General features: G+C 37.7%; 1 long non-coding RNA gene across 1 annotated transcript; it reads right to left on the reverse strand.

The window, feature by feature from the left end:
* Positions 1 to 8763: 8763 nt before the first annotated feature.
* On the reverse strand, positions 8764 to 9450 carry LOC110906057. The gene is made up of 2 exons (XR_002573620.2): positions 9152 to 9450; positions 8764 to 9033 (listed from the first exon to the last, which is right to left on the reverse strand). It is a non-coding gene; the product is annotated as an uncharacterized LOC110906057 (long non-coding RNA).
* Between the last annotated feature and the right edge of the window lie 10713 nt (positions 9451 to 20163).

Consider the following 20163-nt stretch of genomic DNA (forward strand, 5'->3'; position numbering starts at 1 on the left):
ATTGACATGCTTGGGTGTCTTAATTAGGGTTTTCTAGTAGTTTATAATTACTATTATTCTTTTTTATTTCTAGAATAATGATTTTAAATTTATGGGCATTACAGCTGAACCCTCCAAGCTTGCATCTTTGGCAGCATCAAGCTCTCCCGAGAAGGTATCCTCGCTATCTCCTAAAAAGGAATGTTTCCTTGAAAGAGTACCAAGTACTTCGGCACATACCTTCTCATTAAGACCATCCGGTTTTAGTTCCTGCAAGACGGAGAGGGGCTTACCAAAACAAGCTGCAACCTGGCTCACATACGGGTAGGTTAGCCTCTCCATCTGCTCAACAGAACCCTTGAAGACCTGAGAAACTTCACGACGGTACAAAGGAGATTTTTCCAAAGGATGACCAGATTCATGAAGCTTGTAACCTGCAATAAGACCTCGATCTTTCCCCAAGTTGAGCAGTTTAGTGTAAACTTCACCAAGAGCATAATTGAACTCTTTAGAGTGAAGAAGGTAGGTAACAACTTGGTGGAAACCTTGCTCAATAAGCCACTGGTTATCACCAGTGTAGGTAACAACTTGGTGGAAACCTTGCTCAATAAGGTAGTGGTTATCACCAGTGGCTTGGGCAACCAAAGCCTTCAAGCCATCTTTTTCTTCATCGAAGGCCTACTGTTGAACAGCCAAGGCCTCCCTATCAGCTTTTAGCTTCAACTGGTCAGCTTCAAAGCTTTTCTTGAGATCACTTACTTCAATCTCGTGCCTTCTCGTCAATTCACCCACCTTCTTGACCCAAGCCAGCTCCTTCTCAGAAAAACCATCAATTTCTTTCTTCATAGCAGCCATAGAGGCTTTCATCTTCTCTTTCTTCTTGGAGGCTTCCTCATACTCCCGCATACCCTTAGCAAAACGGGTAACACCTTCAGCCAACAGGGCTGATAGGTTGCAGGAACTTAGCATCATTCTTGAAATAAGATGATCAACCTCCAACTAAGAAATAGCACTTCGAACACCGGGAGGAGCAAAGTGGGCCAAAGCTTCAGCACAAACAGCCGGATCTTTGAAGCTATCTCCAACTTTAACCCCCCAGTTGGGCACATAAACCTCTTCACCCTCCGGACCTTTGAAGCTCTCAACACTTTTGGCAGACGAACCCTGGATGGTAGGAGTACTACCTTTTTTAACCAACTTCTTCTTTTTTCCAGAAACAACCAGCTCTTTCTCCTTACCCTTTGACATGTCAACCTCAATAGCTTGCTCCGCTGATACTTCAATATCATCACTAACATCAATGGGCTCCGAACCAGATGGTTGATCAGCACCTTTCAAATAACGTTTCGAACGACGAACAGAAGCCTTGGAAACTGCAGCCTTGGTAAAACCCTTGACATTTGGGACATTCACATATCTGGAACCCTCGAACCTATGATCGGATCCCCTAACAACTGCATCCTCACCCGGAGTAGCAGCAGCATCATCAAAGGCAACGTCAGAAGCATCATCACTCTTGATAAAATTGAGTGCAGACATGACTGCAAAACAAACATAAAACATGTAAGCAAGCAAGAAACAGGAACATAACAGCACAAGAAGAATAAATGCATACCCTGCCCATCTCTCAAAAGCACCGGGTCTCGATTACGTTTTTCCCACAACTTACTGAGACCCAACAACACCAACAAATGCTCAGGAAAGGGACGAAGCCTTGAAGGGCACTCCCTAAGAGTTTCTAAAAAACGAGCATTTATATCAAAGGCAGAGGGTTCAGGTTCATTCAAAATGGCATCCGGGTGCCTCCAAACAAGTTTAAAAGGGACAATTTCCTCGGACACCCAGAAAAACCGGTCCTTCCAGACACCAAGGGTAGAAACCATAGACGAAATCAAGCAAGTGTCAACTTGAGTTGTCTCGAAGGTAAACCAGTCACCATTCTTAGCAAGTCAGAAAAAACGATGGAACGATAAAAGAGTTGGGTCATACCCAGAAGCCCGACACAAAACTTCAAAATGTAAAACCCTAGCCAGGCCAAGATGGTGAATCTGACCGAAAGATATTCGATAATACTCCAGGATATTCAAAACTAAGTTCGAAAAGGGTTGACGAAGGTTAGAAAACTCGAAATGGCGACAGTATAGAGCAATGGAACCAGGGGGACATTTATCGATTGAAACATCACAAGCCGGTGCAAACGGTTAAACTTCGTCCCTATTCCCCATTGCATACAAAACAAATCAACCTCCTCTTGAGTCATTCGAGAAAACGATTTCGCTAAATCCTTACGGGCACCCATGATAATAGAAAATAAGAAGAAAGTAAGCAATCGGAACTAACCTGATTCGAAAAAGGGGGAAACTTGAGAGAAAGAGAGCAAATGATGTTCTTCTGTGAAAATAAATGTAAATTAGTGAAAAGAAAATAATACAATTAAATGGAGGAATTAAAACCACCGCCTGACACAAAAGAAAACTGCCACAAGTCATATCAACTGTCTTGTCAAATTCAAAAATCAAAAAGCTCAACCGTTTTCAACCCTTCAAGCCTTGAAGCCTTTAAGCAATACAGATGCATGTGTAAAAGTCAGAAGTCTTTGAGCTCATTTCCCAAAAACCTCTGACTTGGGGGGCTGATGACGGGGGTAGCCCAAGACCAAATAAAGTGACTTAAATACATGAATGCTCAAAAGGTTAAAAGGTTCAAAGGTTGAAAATCCGGGAGTCAAGATAAAGCAACACGTGAACAGTAAATGGTCACATCTCTGATTGCTTCACCAACTTCCCCAGCCGCAAAAGTTAGGCGGATGCATAGAGTACAGTCTTTTACCCGCAGGTCAAAACGCTTCCACCTTAAAAAGGGTAAGTCCCCCACTGCAAGCATGTTCACTAGTCAACAGCTTCCTCTTTGAGCCATGACTCTCCCTATAAATGTGACACTTCATTTAGTGCCAAGACATCTGGTCATTGTTCTTGAGTACTTGTTCTATGCAAGTAACTCTCTATCACTTTCAACACACACATTCTTATTGCTCCCACATCCGAGACTGAACACATTTCAGTGGAGGATCCCGAGCAAACAACAAAATCAAATTAGTGAACCCCTCTCACGTCTTGCAAACGTGGGGGACCCCACGACCTGCGTTAGGCAAAACCAAACCCTTCAACCCTTTTGCCTAACCAGCTCAGCTACTATCCTTGGTCTATCATTTGTTGCATCAACACTATGTTTTCTTTGTTGTCAGTGTTTTATTTTTTATGCTAGGTCCTGTCAGCCAGAAAACCAGAGTAAATGGGGAAGCTTTTGACAATGGCATTTCATTCGGGGCTTATACTGGCATACCCCAAATTCTATTTGGACACCCTTTGACTTCTATACGGGTCGAATAGACACAAAACTCAAAAGTTAAATATGCAGATGTCAGTTCTTATCTTGCGGCTGACTGGACCTATACGAGTCGTATAGGTCTATGCCGGTCGTATTGAAATGATTTTTTTTACATTTTTTACAGAATAATCTATAGTTTTAACAAAGTTTAATAAAATAATTCTTTATTTTTCAAAACAAAAAAATTTTAAAAAATTTATCATGTAGTATAGGTTTGGTACATGTTACGGTACGACGCATATAGACAATATACATCATAATACGACATGTAACGACAAAAATACGTCAAGTAATAATACAGTACGACACATATAGATACAATATGACACGTAAGAGTATAAGTGGATTCAAAACAAAGTGATATCTAATCATAGAATACGATACCACACATAACCGAACGTCACCGATACGACACATATAGAGCATATACTTCATAAAACGACACGTAATGACAAAATACGTCAAAACACGACCTGTATACGGATCGAAATGGCAATACCTAAATTATGAAATTTTGATTTACCTCTATATGCATCGTATAGCTCAAAAGTTGGTCGTATAGTACCCCTAATACGACTCGTACTGACCTATACGATGCGTATAGGGGTGTCATTTCATGAGAAAAGGTGGAGTATCAACATAATACGAGTCACGAGACCCTTTATACACATCGTATAGGTCAATACGAGTCGTATAATGGTACTATACAACCTAGTTTTGACCTATACGATGCGTATAGGGGTAAATCAAAAGTTCATAATATTTGTAAAATAATCTAATAAATGTTATATACAATATTATAGTTTATTATACTATACTACACATATACTACAACTATAAGCATATACGAGAGCTATACTACACCTAGGGGCGGAACTATAGTTATAGGAGCCGTAGCACGTGTCACACTCCAACCGATGGCGGAAACATAGGGGCATGGCACTGAACGAAACAGATTGTCCAGGAGAAATCCATAACAACTAATTTACCCGATAATTAATATTATGTCTCATACCATAACTTATCTAAATAAAGCAGTTATTACAGACATAGATATCTCAAGACAAAACATTGTTCTGACAACACAAATTATTAAATGTTCGTTTCTAGACTCCATCCTAACTCGATTCCAGCAAAACATCCTAGCATTTCAAATACCTGTCACATACGTTAAAATAGAGGTCAATACACATAGTGTAAAGGTGAGCATACAAGTTTAATAATATAATAGATTGCGAAAGCGTTTACGCATAACCAGCATGTAACACGTAATAATGCGAAGCTAGTAGGTTATCGACAATGAAATATGCACAGACATGACTACGAGTTGTAGAATGCGTAACACATATCACCACTGTGACACGTGAAGAAATACCCCTAACAACCCCCGTCCACGACATGTGCTGAGTCCAAACTATAGTACTATCGTTGCTAGGGTGTTAGGCAACAATCACTGTGTAAACATAACATACAAGCATTCATCGAGTAACACATATAACATGCAGTATCGGTTAGCGTGTAAAATGTGTTTGCGTTGTGTGATCGATTGTGATTTAGAATAAGTAACGTATGTAACACCCAAAAGTGCGTAAAGCAAAAAGGGATCGAGTATACTCACAGATCGTGTTTAGTAAATAAACACTCTCTAGAATTGAAGGGAGCGCTCAGAAATTAGCCTGAACAGTTAATGACAACATAAGTGAAGAATGGCGCGTTAAACGGTGCAAGTGAACCAAGTGACAAAGGGCCATCCGGTCAGATGACAATCCGTACGAATGGTCATTCGATCAGATGACAATCCGTACGGATGGTCATCCAGACGGATGGCCATTCGGTCGGATTGTCCTTCGTTTGGGATGGATGTGTTTGTGGATGATGGCTTTGAAGTTTTCGTTGTAGCATTTTGAAAATAAAGAAGTATCTCTACCTTTCAGGTCGTCCGGTCGAACGGTCGTTCGATAGGATGGCGATCCGTCCAGCAAGGCATTTCTCAGAGAACAAGTTCACAGCAGGATTTCATTCGATCGGATGGTCTACCGATCGGGTGGCAATCCGTTAGAGACTGGTGATATTTGCAAATTGTATAAAAATGTTTAAGTGTTGAGACCATGTGTCGTCCGATCGGATTGTCGTTCGATCGGATGGCAATCCGGTCGGACGACAATCCGTTCGACAGTCTGATCGTTTGAAACTTGAAACATTTGCTAAGTGATCGAGACGGTATGACAACGTTCTTAACAACGGAAACCCTATCAAGTCCAAGTCACCTGATCGGGTAGGAATCACCCCGTTCGACCAGTTAACTGTTCATGACGGTTGTTCATGTTTAACCCGCTAAGTCGGTTGTCTCGTTGATAGGAATTAGATCTCAAATCGACACTTCACTAGAAAAGAGTAGAAGGCCTGAATGAGTCCCGATTCTATCGGTTTTTGAGTGCATTGAGTGTAAAAGAGTTGAAAGAAAATGTAGAAACCATCTTTCAATCCTTTTTATCACAAAAATGTTTAGTTTTATTGTGAAATCAGTGTTTAAACATGTTGAAATCCTTTAGATCTGAGTTGTTCTTGGTGAAATAAGGCCAAATCTTGAAGTTAATAAGAACCCCATGATGACATCATCCTAGAACACCTCAAACCAACTGATTTCATGGTGAAGAGTTAAGATCCAAAGGTAAAGATGATGAAGAAGTGCGTGTAGATGATAGATGTACAAGATTTGAGTGGAAAACTTACAAGAATCGCGAGAAATCAAGAGACAAGAGGGCTTGAGCGTGCTGGTCGGAGGTATTTATAGGATTCCAAAAGAGGAAAGTGGCGCAGTGTAACAGATCGGATGGCAACCCGATCGGATGGCCATCCGATCGGATGGTCATCGTACGGATGACCATTCGATCGAATGGTCATTCGATCAAAGGTTGCCGCGAGTTGGTTTTCGATGTTTCGATTTGCGAGTTGAGCGTTGCGATGCGTTTGAGCGAGTGTCGATTAAGCGATGTGATAGATTTACTTAATAGTCACACAAATACTATATCTAACATACAATCAACATAATTTAGCTTGCGTTTGGCGTTTGAGATTAGTTTGCGTTGTGATAGAGTTGCGATTGCGTTTCGATTAATCACCACAGACATAACATAAACATGCACAAGTAACACATAAATAGCACACACACGTAAAACAATATCCAGAACACATAACTCGAGTTGCGAATGCGATTGCGATGCGATTAGCGATAAAGTGATAAATAGATTAGCGATTAACAGCGATCAAACTGCGATTATTAACAGATCTCTCCACATAATACAACTAAAGCAAACAAATTTAAATGATTCGATTACAAGTCAAGAAGCACAATCAGTAGTTAAGCAAGGAATGACAGATCGCAATTTGGAAATCTTTTCTTCCTTTGACTTTGACTCGTACTTTGACTTTTTGAAACGCGGGGTGTTACAGCAGGGGCTACGGCTTAACCCCGTATTCGTAGTGTTTTTCCGGTTTTATACAAAGGATACCCCTAAAAAATACGAGGATACCCCTAACCAAAAAATAGGGTACTTGATATTACTAAAATTCCATTTTTTAAACCCCAGACATTTTTTACACTCTAAAAACTTGTAGAATAATTTAGCCCGAATGATAAAATAAGCCCAAATTAACAATAATAGAATTGATAGGGGCTCAATTGGTAAATAACAAAACTTAGTCCAATTGGTGATAGAAATGATAGGCGACAATTTGGAAAACCAAACGTCAAAGAAGTAATTGTGTCGAACAGAAGCCAGCGACTTTGCTCGACTCGTCCCTGGCCCTGCTGTTTGATCGTCCCTGCTAAAGCCTAATATCTGCACGAAATCGTCCCTGCTGAAGCGTGCTAGAATCGTCCCTGCTGTTAACTATTTGATTGTTCCTGTTGTTTGACTGAAATCGATGTCGTTGACCGATTGGGTTTGACGTGATTTGTGAGTTTTCTTATCCTCTAGTATCTTGTTTAGTATTATAGTTTATGTAGAATTATACTTTGTATATTTGTTAGGGTTTAAGACTATAAATTATAAATGTTTTATGTTTAGATAAGTTAAATTTTACAAAAAAGTTATAGTTTTTAGTTTTCTTTGTAGTCTACACCTATATACTCATACGAAAACTATACTTCACCTATACTATACTATAGTATACTATACTACATTATACGATACGTGTACCAAACCAATATTACACTATCTTTTTAGTCACACATAGAAAAAACAATAATATACCATAGACGTTGTATAGATAAACTATATGTGGAGTTCTTTGGGTGGAGGGTTGCTCTAAATCGACTCCACACAAAAGTTGATTTTGTTAGGAGAGGTATGTCTTCGATTGCCAAGGATTGTACATGGTATAGAAAAAATTAAGAATGTTTTTATTTAGAAAAAATAAATACTTTTTTAGAAAAACTTTGTTAAAACTATAGATAAATGTATAAAAAAGTTTTTAAAAAAATCATTTAATACGACCTGTATCGACATATACGACCCGTATAGGCCCAACTCACTAGACAAAATTTGACATATCAGTTTTTATTGGAAATTGAAAAGGCCATACGACCCGTATAACTCTATAAGATCCTTATTGAGGGTGTCGATTTAAGGGCCCAAGGTGTGCCAGTAATAGGACATTTCTTTCAGATGACATTTCAAGAAATGATTATGCTGATCGGGGTCAAATCAATATGTCACTAGTTTTTTTAATGACAAATTAAGTCTATGAGATTTGAACTCAGGATCTCCTCCTCTCAACTCTAGGTGTTTAAATAGTGACGGAACTAGAAAAAATATCCAGGGGTATCCCAATTTTTTTACTGTACATTTATCACTACTAGAAAAATTAAAATTTCTGACACCATTTTCCGTAGGAAATGCGTCACAACTCGCGATTTTCTACGAATTTGTGACGAAATGCGTATGTAGGAAAACCACTCGTAGGAAACTGGTTTCTTACGCATTTTCTACGCATTTTCCTACCAATTTCTGACCGAAAAGGGCTGTCACAAATTGCTACACATTTTCTACGCATTTTCCTACCCATTTAACGGAAGTTAATTTTTAATTTTTGCTACACAATTGTCACGAAATTTAATTTTCTACGAATTTGTGACGAAATGCATATGTAGTTAAACCACTCGTAGGAAACTGGTTTCTTTACGCATTTTCTACGCATTTTCCTACCAATTTCTGACAGAAAAGGGCTGTCATAAATTGCTATACATTTTTCTACGCATTTTCCTACCCATTTAACGGAACTTAATTTTTTATTTTTGCTACACAATTGTCACGAAATTTAATGTTTTTTCTAGTTTTATTATATTTACAAAACATCAGAGAGATCAGATACAAAAGCAAATAAAACTAAAACTATAAAATTTCAATAACATTAATCATAAATTTATACAAATTTACAAACAAAAAATGTATAAAATCTACTAACATAAAGAAAATAAAATTACATATTCCTTTAACAAATTCAATAACATTAACCCACACCCATCTCAATTTTCAGCTCTGGAGAATCGAAACCAACATCGAACACCTTCCGAGCAACTCAGCAACTCAACAATCATCTCTTGTGACAAAACAAGTATTATGAAGCCTTTAGAACGTGCTTTTTGATGCATATTTATAAGATCTGTGAGAATATATCATAAGATTTATTAGGATGCATCATGAAATTTGAAGGTTGTGACAGATCAAAAATGTTATTTAATTTCTATGAAAATACTATAAGCCTTTTAAGGTACAAAAACCTCTTATATAACTTCCAGATTCGTATGAACTTCCAGATTCGTATGAACTTCCAGATTCGTATAAACTTGTTGTTCCAGATCAAAAAACTTCCAGATTCGTATGAACTTTTGTTCCAGATCTGTTGTTCCAGATTCGTATATAACTTCCAGATCTGTTGATGAACTTGTTGTTCCAGATTCGTATATAACTTCCAAGGCAGAAGGAGACGCAGTGTGGGGCGTGGTTGTCGGAGAGCGGCCGGCGCATGTCGCCGGAGATAGGCTAGGCTGATCGAGAGAGAAGGGGGCAGGGGGGTTTGTGGTGTGATGCTGTTCAAAGTGAAAGGAATTTAGGGTTTAAACTAAAGCTTTTGATTCTAGAGTATTTTTAACCGTTAGATTGATTATTAGGTGAACAATGGACCATAGGATGGTGATCCATGTGAAGTTGAAATAAAGCTTTTGATTGGCTCAAAAACTTATTGAAATCCTTGTGAAAAAAACCAAACACGACAGTGTATTTAGATTTTTTAAAAACTTAAATATCACAAGTTAATTATAATAGAAAAATCACATTATATCATATATTAATTAATAGAACAAAAACGTAAAACAATAATTAAGAGACTTGTTATTCCCACGAGTGGATGGTTTCAATAAAATTCATAAAAACCAGGGCCGGCCATAAGAATTCGTGTACCCTATTTGTATGAGTGTACCCTATTAGAAAAATATTTTATGTATACACATCGGGTTTTTTCATACTGTTTGTATGAGTGTACCCTATTAGAAAAATATTTTACGTATACACATCGGGTTTTTTCATAAAAAATGTGCCCCTCGAAATATCGGGCCCTGGCTGGTGGTCCTCCCCGCCCACCCCCAGGGCCGGCCATGATAAAAACATAAATCCGGCACAATTAGTGCATCCCCGTACAAATGACTCCAGTCCAACTTAGGCCGTGGGGTATGGTGGGGCTTGGGTTGGTGCATTGGCCATTGAGAGTCTGCCATGTCACCTTTCTTCTTTGCCCCACGCCCGGCTTCAAAGCCAAGCCCCAAGGGCCACGCCCAAAACCCAAGCCCTAACCCAAGCCCCTGGGGTGGTGACTTGGGTGTTTTCAGCCAACCCACGCCCCAACCCAAGCCCCATACCCCATGGTCTTATGCACCAGGGTTCGATTCCCACTTGAGACGGTTTATTCCCCTCTGTGGCGGCCCTCAATCCGTCAAGCTCTATTCGATGTGGCGAGGCACCTGTGGGGTTTTTCCTTTGGACGCCAGTCACTCTCTGACGCCAGCTGAAGTTTAACGATAATGAAACTATTATCGAAAAGAAAGCCATTAACTTTTGAGTGTTTACTAATGTTTATATATATTTATTTTTTATTTGATTTTGTACTTTATGATGTTCCGGACTCGACCATGCAGAAAATAATTTGAATCCTTTTTCTTTCAAAATAAAACCATTCATAAAAAGATTAAGGATTTTTATAAGGATGAAATTTGAAAACTTTTAAACTTATTATTAATATGGTGGCACATAAATTATTATTAATATGGTGGATAGTAATGATTGAAAGGGCATTAAGAGATGTATGGTAATAATAAAACTAGTTAAATATTTAAATATGGTAATAAATTTTCTGTCACAAATGCATAGCAAGTTGCTACACATTTCCTACGCAATAAATTTTCCATCACAAATGCGTAGCAAGTTGCTACACATTTTCTACGCAATATGGTAATAAATTTTCCATCACAAATGCGTAGCAAGTTGCTACACATTTTCTACACAATAAATTTTCCATCACAAATGCGTAACAAGTTGCTACACATTTCCTATGCAATAATTAATAATGATGCTGATTAAACATTAAAATATAATCTAAGTATAATAATAAATAATTCGTCATAAATGCGTAGCAAGTTGCTACGCATTTCTGACGCAACAATTAATATTTAAATGAATTTAACATATAAATCTAATTCCAACAAATAAATAATGGTTCCGTCGGAAATGCGTAGCAAGTTGCTACGCATTTCCGACACTATACTTAGAATTAGTATATTTGTCACTATTGTGTCACAAATTGCCCAAAAAAATCAAGGTCTTTTTTCCGTAGGAAATGCGCAGTAAATGTTTCAGAATTTGCGACGCATTTTTTTGCGTAGGAAATTTCCGTAGCAAAATGACCACTTTTCTAGTAGTGTATAGAACGGGAATTGTTTTTACCTACATTACGGGGCGAGGCCGATCCTGAAAATTCAAGTGCTCTAGGGCAGCTAAAAAAAGGCCCTTAGGCTTTACCGAGTTAAATCTTATAAACTAGTTTTTTTTTATGTTATTAGAATTTAGGTTAACGAATCAATATTAAGCATTTCACATTTGGGCTAGGCTTTATGAATCAATATTGGCAATAAGTTTTTAAGTTTTAGATTAGGCTAGGTTTATTTTTAATTTTTAAATCGGACTTGCATCAATATTATCATTATCAACATTCGGAGTTGTTTCATTCAGAATTGTATCATCATTATCAAAATTCTTAATAACCTAACAAAATTCAAAATATCGAAGCACAAACTAACCAAGAAATCAAACTATCAAAGCACAAGAAGAAAAGAATACTCACAAACAATTTGTGAATTTTTATCAGTCGATGTTGGTTCGAATTTTGATCGGTTCTGCGACTGCGCTGCTGCTTGTACTTGTTCGAACATCGAAATTATGATCAGTTCTGCTTGACTGCTTGTTCGATTTTTTTATCAGTCTCACACTGGTTACACTTTGTCGAATTTTGATCAGTTTCTGCACTTTGTCGCTGCTGATGTTATGGAATTCAGATACTTGTGCCTTGTACGATGTTTGGTTTCCACAAATTTGTTGCCGCGCCCCTGCCCCATATTCAAAGGGTTATTCTTTGTTTTGGGCTAAAATATTAGTTGGGTTGGAACTTAGGCTTACATAACAGTTAGACTTACATTCAAAGGTTAATTATTTCTTTTGGGCTTAAGTATCATTTTATTTGTCAGGGGTATCCTCGTAGTTGTTTAGGGATATCCTCTGTATAAAACCGACAAAAAAAATACACTACCGATATGAAGTTGACCGTAGCCTGTACTATGGCTCGTTGAATGCTAGTTCCGCCTCTGTGTTTAAAGACTTTGTTTTTGCCGATGGCCCACTTTCCCATTGGTAATCAAGATGTCACTAGTGGTGCCGTTAACGTATTAATCTAATGATATCAATCATGTTGTTCACACAAAAAAAAAAAAAGCTTACATGGCTATAATGTTTGCAATTAACATACTGTTTAGTAGAAAATTAGAATAACTTTACATATTTATTTACGGCAAACACACCTCTACTAAAATCAATGCTTAAAATCCATTTATTGATCACTTTGTGACTTAAACCTATACCATTTTGATATGGATAAACATTTGATACCAATAGGGCAAGTTATAATATACTGTATATTATTTAAAAGTGTACAATTTCATATGAATAAATGCTGCGCAACATTATTGGAAAAGTTTGATAAAAAGACAAAGGTAAAAGTAAAACACATGTGGATCTGTAACTGTAACCTATTGCGGAGGCTCCATCTCATCCACACTTCAAATGTAGTGGGTGTCTGCACATTGGTTGTTAAGATGCTTTATAACATTTTTTTTCCTTTAATAACAAATAATAATTGGCTGTGGTATTATTATTGTTGTTATTTCTTTCTATAGTAACAAATAATAATTGGCTGTGGTATTATTGTTGTTTCTTTATATTCATATTTGATAATTATGTTTACTCATATCTTTATTTTTATGTATATTATTGTTTATAATCATTGTAAGAAAATATTTATAAGTTATTGATTTAGGATTAAGATTAAGAGAAAATCACTATCAACTAACTAAAATTTTTTATTTCTTTATTTTTCGTTAACTGAATGGTTAGTATTGTAAATACATGCATGCATGTATATGTGTATGTATGTTTTATGGTTTATTTTGCAAAAGTAATACGTAAAAAATTAAAAAGCAATAAAAAAAATTGAATGGTTAATCGATTTTCTAGGTGTGGCATTTTGTATTTTTTATAGGTATATTAATTTTAAATAATCTCAACTTTCACCAATTGTTCGATAGCACTCTCAACTTTCGATTTGTACTACACCACTCCCAACTTTCAACTACTTATTGGCCGATAATACTCCCAAACTAACTGAACTTTAACCTAGTTAGTTTTTTGCTGATGTGGCACTTGTGTGTTGAAGTGGCATTTGACGTGCAATTTTTTTGATTACGTGACATCTGATGTGGCTTTTATGATGACAAGGCAGCTGATGTGGCATCTAAGTTGGTTTTTTGATTACATGGCAACTGATGTGGCACTGGTTTGGTGACATGGCAACTGATATCAGCAAACTGTGTTAGTGTTAGGTTAGTTTGGGAGTGCTATCGGCCAATAAATTGATAGTTGAGATGGTGTGATACAAATTAAAAGTTAGGAGTGCTATCGACCAATTGGTAAAAGTTATGGTTATTTAAATCAAATATTTGTTTTTATATTATATCGAGGAATAAATAAGCAGAAAAGAATTAATGATCATGTATTGAAATACTAGCTCAGCGATATGCCTGCCAAACTATCCTTTTTTTCTTGTAGAGGAGCTTAGGCGATATGCGTGCTAAACTATGATTGAAATATTAGCTGAGCCGGCTCATACGATATTGTCAAGTCCTCATCTTTTGGAACACTATGTTGGACGTAGTGATAAGGCTGATCTAAGTTGCCACCTCCGCCAGAAGAGGATGTAGCAGTGACTTGGTTATTCGGTGTTTGACTGACATTTTAATACATAAGGCACTGCCTGACAGCATCATGTATCGGAACTGACTAACTGTACACTAGTTGAGACTGGACGTATACCGGGTGAGACTGGTGTCCTTGACGATACCCCCTCCCAGCCCTGAGGTGGCGGGTATGATTGATGGTATTGATACGGGTTCGGTTCATTTGGTCCTCCAGCGGGTGATTACCCGTAGCCTTGAGGAGCTCATCATCATTAACCCCTTGAAGGAACGCACCACATGCGAGCCCCTAGGTTAGGCTAGGAATTGTTATGTTGTCCCTATTAAATATGGCGATAAAGCTCTCAACCGTTTTATTATCATTCCTACGGATATGTAGTACTTTGTATCGGTCTTTCATATGACTTCTTTAATGGTATTGACATGACTGACTCTTTCTCGTGAATCCGAAGGTATAATTGCGAAAAGGGCATTTTTTACTTTTTAATAATTAATGTTTGACTCGTCATTTGCCTCGTTTAAACGTGATGGTCAGAAGGTATAATTGCAGGGAATTATTCCTTATGATATGAAGATCACGTGGTTGACTTTAATTAAATTTTAACATGGCCAAAGCGGTCAGAATCGAAAGTCAAAGCAAAAGTCAAACTGCTTGGCTTTCGGATAGAATCTAACTATTAAACTAAAATTGACCAAGGGAGAACACTTACTAGGATTTGATGAACACTTAAGACTTCAGAAAAGGAGGCTCCTAATGTAGAAGCATGCTCCACAAAGTGTTTTAGAGAGTAAGAGAAGAATGGTGTAATGAATGTGAAGACTTAGACGCCTACTTATACTAATCAAAGAGTGAGGAGAGTGTTACAAGTGTCTCCTAAAGTGCTTAGGAGCATATTAGTGGCACAAGAGGTGGCAAGCTGTGGTTACATGTGGCATAAATCGAAGAGAGGTGGCAACATGTTGAAGATTTGTTGTCGCCATAAGGAATCTGTTGTCAGCGTACCCCTGGTGGACCGCAAGGGCATCTGGCGTGCAAATTTTAAACCCTATTGCGGACCGCAAGTGTCTTGGTGTTGCGGTCCGTAAGGGACTGTTAGTGGCCAGAATATTTGCCTTTCGCTAATTTTAGCCTCTTAACTTTTATAAACGATATTTTTGGTTATTATCGTGCCTCTCCTTCAACATATCTGAATTATATGGAGAGTTTTGGACACGTGTCACGCTAGGATTCATTATAAATATTCGGGTTGTTACATCCTCACCCCCTTAAAAGAAATCTCACCCTCGAAATTCTATTCAGATAGATGGGGGGTACTTCTGTCTTATATTTGATTCAACTTCCTAAGTGTATTCAGGGCCACGATGGGAATCCTATTTGAATCTCACGATGAGGATCATTTTCTTACGAAGCTTTTTAACCTGTCGATCCTCAATCGACAAAGGTTTCTCAGTAAATCGTAACTTCTCATCAGTGATTTGTATATCATGATGAGGCATTGCTAGTGACTCAATGGCCAAGCACTTCTTTAAATTATATATATGTGGTACACATCATGTATTCCACTTAGTTCCTTAGGAAGCTTAAGCTTGTAAGCAACAGAACCGACACATTCGATTATCTTTAATGGTCTGATGTATCTTGGGCTTAACTTGCCCTTCTTTCCAAATCTCATGACACATTTCCAAGGTGATACTTTTAACATAACTTTATCTCCGATTTGGAATTTAAGAGGCTTCCTTCTTTTATCAACATAACTCTTCTGCCTATCTCGGGCAGCTTTGAGCCTATCATGGATTTGTATAATCTTATTTGTTGTCTCAATAACTATCTCAAGCCTAGATAATTGGCTTTCTCCAACTTCGGCCCAACATACAGGCGTTCTACACTTTTTTCCGTATAAAGCCTCAAACGGAGTGGCCTTTATACTAGTTTGATAACTATTGTTATAGGAAAATTCAATTAAAGGTAGGTGGTCATCCCAACTGCCAACTAAATCAATAACACATGCTCTAAGCATGTCTTCCAAAGTCTAGATTGTACGCTCACTTTGACCATCGGTCTGTGGATGGTAAGTCGTACTAAAATTCAGGTGCGTGCCTAGAGCTTGTTGAAAACTTTTCCAAAAAATGAGATGTATATCTAGTATCTCTATCAGATACTATTGACAATGGTACTCCATAGAGAGATACAATGTTTCCAACATACAACTTAGTCAATTTAACCGAATTGAAAGTTTCTTTAATTGGCAGGAAATGTGCTGACTTAGTCAGTTTATCAACTATAACCCAAATTGTGTCGTTGCCACGACTTGTTCTAGGTAACTTAGTTATAAGATCCATTGTTACCCTTTCCCATTTCAGTTTGGGTATTTCTAACTGTTGTAGCAAACCTGACGGTTTCTGATGTTTAGCTTTAACTTGCGAACACGTCATACATTTAGCTATATAAGTGGCTATGGACTTCTTCATGCTCATCCACCAATAAATCTTTCTCAGATCTTGGTACATCTTCTCTCCACGGTACCACCTAATCCTTCAGTTGGAGCATTTTCTTCCATCAAGGCTTGCTTTTGAGCATTCAAGATTTGTTCCATCAGTCTGATCCTTAGCTCGAGTCTTTTAGCATGAATCCGAATGGGTTTTAACTCTTTCCTTCCGGATAAAGGCATCTGCAACGACGTTAGCCTCGCCCTGATGATAACGAATTTCGCATTCGTAATCATAAAGCATTTCCATCCATCGACGTTCCTTCATATTCAAATCCTTTTTATTGAATATATGATGCAAGTTTTGATGATCTGTGTATATAACACATTTGGCACCATACATATAGTGTCTCCAAAGCTTCAAGGCGAATACAACCGCACCTAACTCCAAATCATGGGTTGTATAGTTCTTTTCACATTACCTCTTTGCATTAACACGTAACCCAATCCTGTGTGCATCACAATACACGAAAAAGTCTTCGATACCATCGGGTATAGAGAGGACAGGGGCATTGCTTAACCTTCGTTTTAGAATCTCAAAAGATTCTTTTTTCTTAGGTCCCCAATCAAACTTCACGTTCTTTTTTGTTAAAGCAATATAGAGTGACTAATCTAGAAAAGATACCGATAAATCTCCTATAATAACCAGCCAGTCCTAAGAAACTGCGAATTTCTGAAGGTGACTTGGGTGCTTCCCAATTCATAATTGCCTCAATCTTAGTGGGATAAACTTGGATACCACACTCACTAATCATATGTCCCAAAATTATACTTCTCTAAGCTAGAACTCGCACATAGAGAACTTTGCGTAAAGTTTTTCATGCTTTAGCAATCCGAGAATAATTCTATGGTGATCCTCGTGATCTTCCTTACTTCTGGAGTAGATGAGGATGTCGTCGATGAAGGTGATGACAAATTTGTCCAGGTATGGTTTGCAGACTCTATCCATGAGATCCATGAATGTTGCAGGTGCATTAGTGAGTCCAAATGGCATAACCAGGAACTCGTAATGTCCGTATCTCGTCCGAAAAGCAGTTTTAGGAACGTCTTCACTTCTGACCTTTTGTTGGTGATAACCAGATCGAAGTTCGATCTTAGAGAAATAACTCGCTCCTTGTAGTTGATCAAACATATCATATATCCTTGGCAAAGGGTATCAATTCTTGATGGTAATCTTGTTTAGCTCACGATAATCAATGCACATCCGCATTGGCCCATCTTTCTTCTTGACAAAAATAATGGGAGCTCCCCAAGGCGAGAATCTCGGTTGGATAAATCCCTTTTGTTGGTGCATATGTCTGTCGACTTCGTCTTGTATCGAGTCTTATATCTAGATAAGATAATCCAAAGCTCGGTAGTCAAAGAAATAGGATTTTAGTGTTGTTTGACCAATTCCACACGAAATGGACATGTCAGGTTCCATTCCACATGAAATGGCAATGTGAAGTCCATTCCATGCGAAATGGGCATATCCATTCCATGCGAAATGGAAATCCTATAAATAGGTGACTTGAGATTTCATTTGTAACTTTTGCTATTCCGGTAGCGAAGCTCTGCCGAGGTATCTCCAGGTCATCAAATCAATACAAGAGATAGCTAAAGTGATTCTAGTGCATTACAAGCTGAAATAACTCTGATACGTTTGTTTCCGCCTCTCGTATTGGACAAGATCTCTTCTGAACGACTCATTTGGACGTCACAACGATCCTACAAGTGGTATCAGAGCTCAGGAGGAAGAGTTCTTACCGATTCAGCTTGATTTCATCCGAAAAATCTCACTTATACTCACTTTCTTCACATTTTTTCAAAATTAACCGAGATTTTACGGTCAAAATGAACTGATTTTCATATATTACATACGAAACATAGTTTTAATCAATCCTTGAACATATCAGACCCTAATTCATCTTAAAAGTTGATCAATTTGTCAAAATACTATCCGATTGTTCGAACATTGCCCATTTCGCACGAGTTGAAAGTCCAATACACACGAATTGAACCCCATTTCGCACCAGTTCATACGAAATGGATCCATTTCGTTTTAATATTGACGAGTTCGCGTGAAACAAACACTCATTTCGCACGGATTGGTTATAAGGTCTCCACTTCGCTTGAAAGTTGCTCCATTTCGTTTGAATATTGACCAGTTCGCTTGAAACAAACACTCATTTCGCACGGATTGGTTATAAGGTTTCCATTTCGCTTGAAAGGTTGCATGTGATCTTCATGACGTGTGTCAGCATCATTAATATCATATAACAGTTCACGTGAATTTCAGATGTCGGCTTAGTGGGTTTTGTTGGTCCAATCAAGCTTTGTGATATTTTTTAGAGAGTTGTCGGCCATTTATAATTGAAGAAGAAGTGGTGAATTGAAATTGATTGTTGTTGGTCAAATTAAAATCAAAATTTCAAAACAGTTGTCGGCCACTTTATATATCACAAGAATTGGTTTGACTTCATATTGACGACCCAGGTGTGTTCAATAAATATGAGGTCTGCATGTTTGTGAAGCCCAAGATCCATAATATTAGCGGCCCAATGAGATTTCAATAAGTCAACAGTTTGTCGGCCTCTTTAATAAATTGTCAAACTCTTCGGCCCACTCAGAATTTTAATATGTGTCAGCTGCATGTGTTTTGATTGACCCAATAAAGTTCATCGACCCAAGATCAATTATATTTGAGGTTCAATAAAACTTCATAAAGATTTTATAGTTCGGCCCATTTGTTTTCTATAATAGCTAATGTTTGAGTTCGGCCCAATTGAATCCATTTCTTTTTTATCGGTCCATTCATTCAGTGATCATATTCGAAATACATTGAACGTGTCCGCGAATCTTCGACACGAGTCCTAGATCTATTCAACCGTCACACACGTTCACATATTCAGTTCGTTTAAACTAAGCATTTGTTTGTATCTCCAGGTGATTCACGAGGTGAACCAGTTCGCATCAAATCAGTACGTTTCAAGTCTCCAATTCGTTTGAACAAATCTGATTGTGTGAATTTTCAAAAACCGAAACATGGAAAACGAATTCTACAACGCATTTGCAACTCCGATCACTATAGCTCAGAACACGATGTTAGAAAATGAAATGGGTACTATGCAAAAACCGCCTAAGCTCATGAATATTGAGGAGTATAGTGGATGGGAGGAATGTTTTGACAATTGGGTTCAAGCAAATTACTTAGATGCTTGGGAATGTGTTGAAACATGATATATTAGACCGCTTAATGATGACGGAGAGAAAGTTGCTATCAAAGATCTAAGTGTGGATGAGAAAAAGAAATACAAAAGTGAAAAGATGATGATTAGTATTTTACAACAAGCTATTAAAGAAGATATCTTGGTCTTACTGCAACACAACGTTAGTGCACACTCAATATGGAAAGCATTAAAAACGAAGTTTGTTGGAAGTAAAGACATGCTCAAGAACAAAAAATCGCTTTTGAAGAAAGAATTCGATCTATTTCGTGGCATAAAAACTGAAAACACCAAGCAGATTATAGAAAGATATTGCAATCTGGTGGTTAACATGAAGAGATTGAGCATTACGAAATAAAATGAAGAATGGATTGAAAAATTGGCCGATGCGTTGCCATAAGATGTTTAGGGCACGTATCTTATGATGTTGAAAAATAAACCTGAATTTGACAATCTAACTATGAGCACGTTTATTGAACAACTCGAAGTTCAAGAGATGGAACAACGAAAGATGGCGAGAATAAAGGAT

Source organism: Helianthus annuus, chromosome 14 (genome assembly GCF_002127325.2).
Source record: "Helianthus annuus cultivar XRQ/B chromosome 14, HanXRQr2.0-SUNRISE, whole genome shotgun sequence".
Classification (NCBI taxonomy): domain Eukaryota; kingdom Viridiplantae; phylum Streptophyta; class Magnoliopsida; order Asterales; family Asteraceae; genus Helianthus; species Helianthus annuus.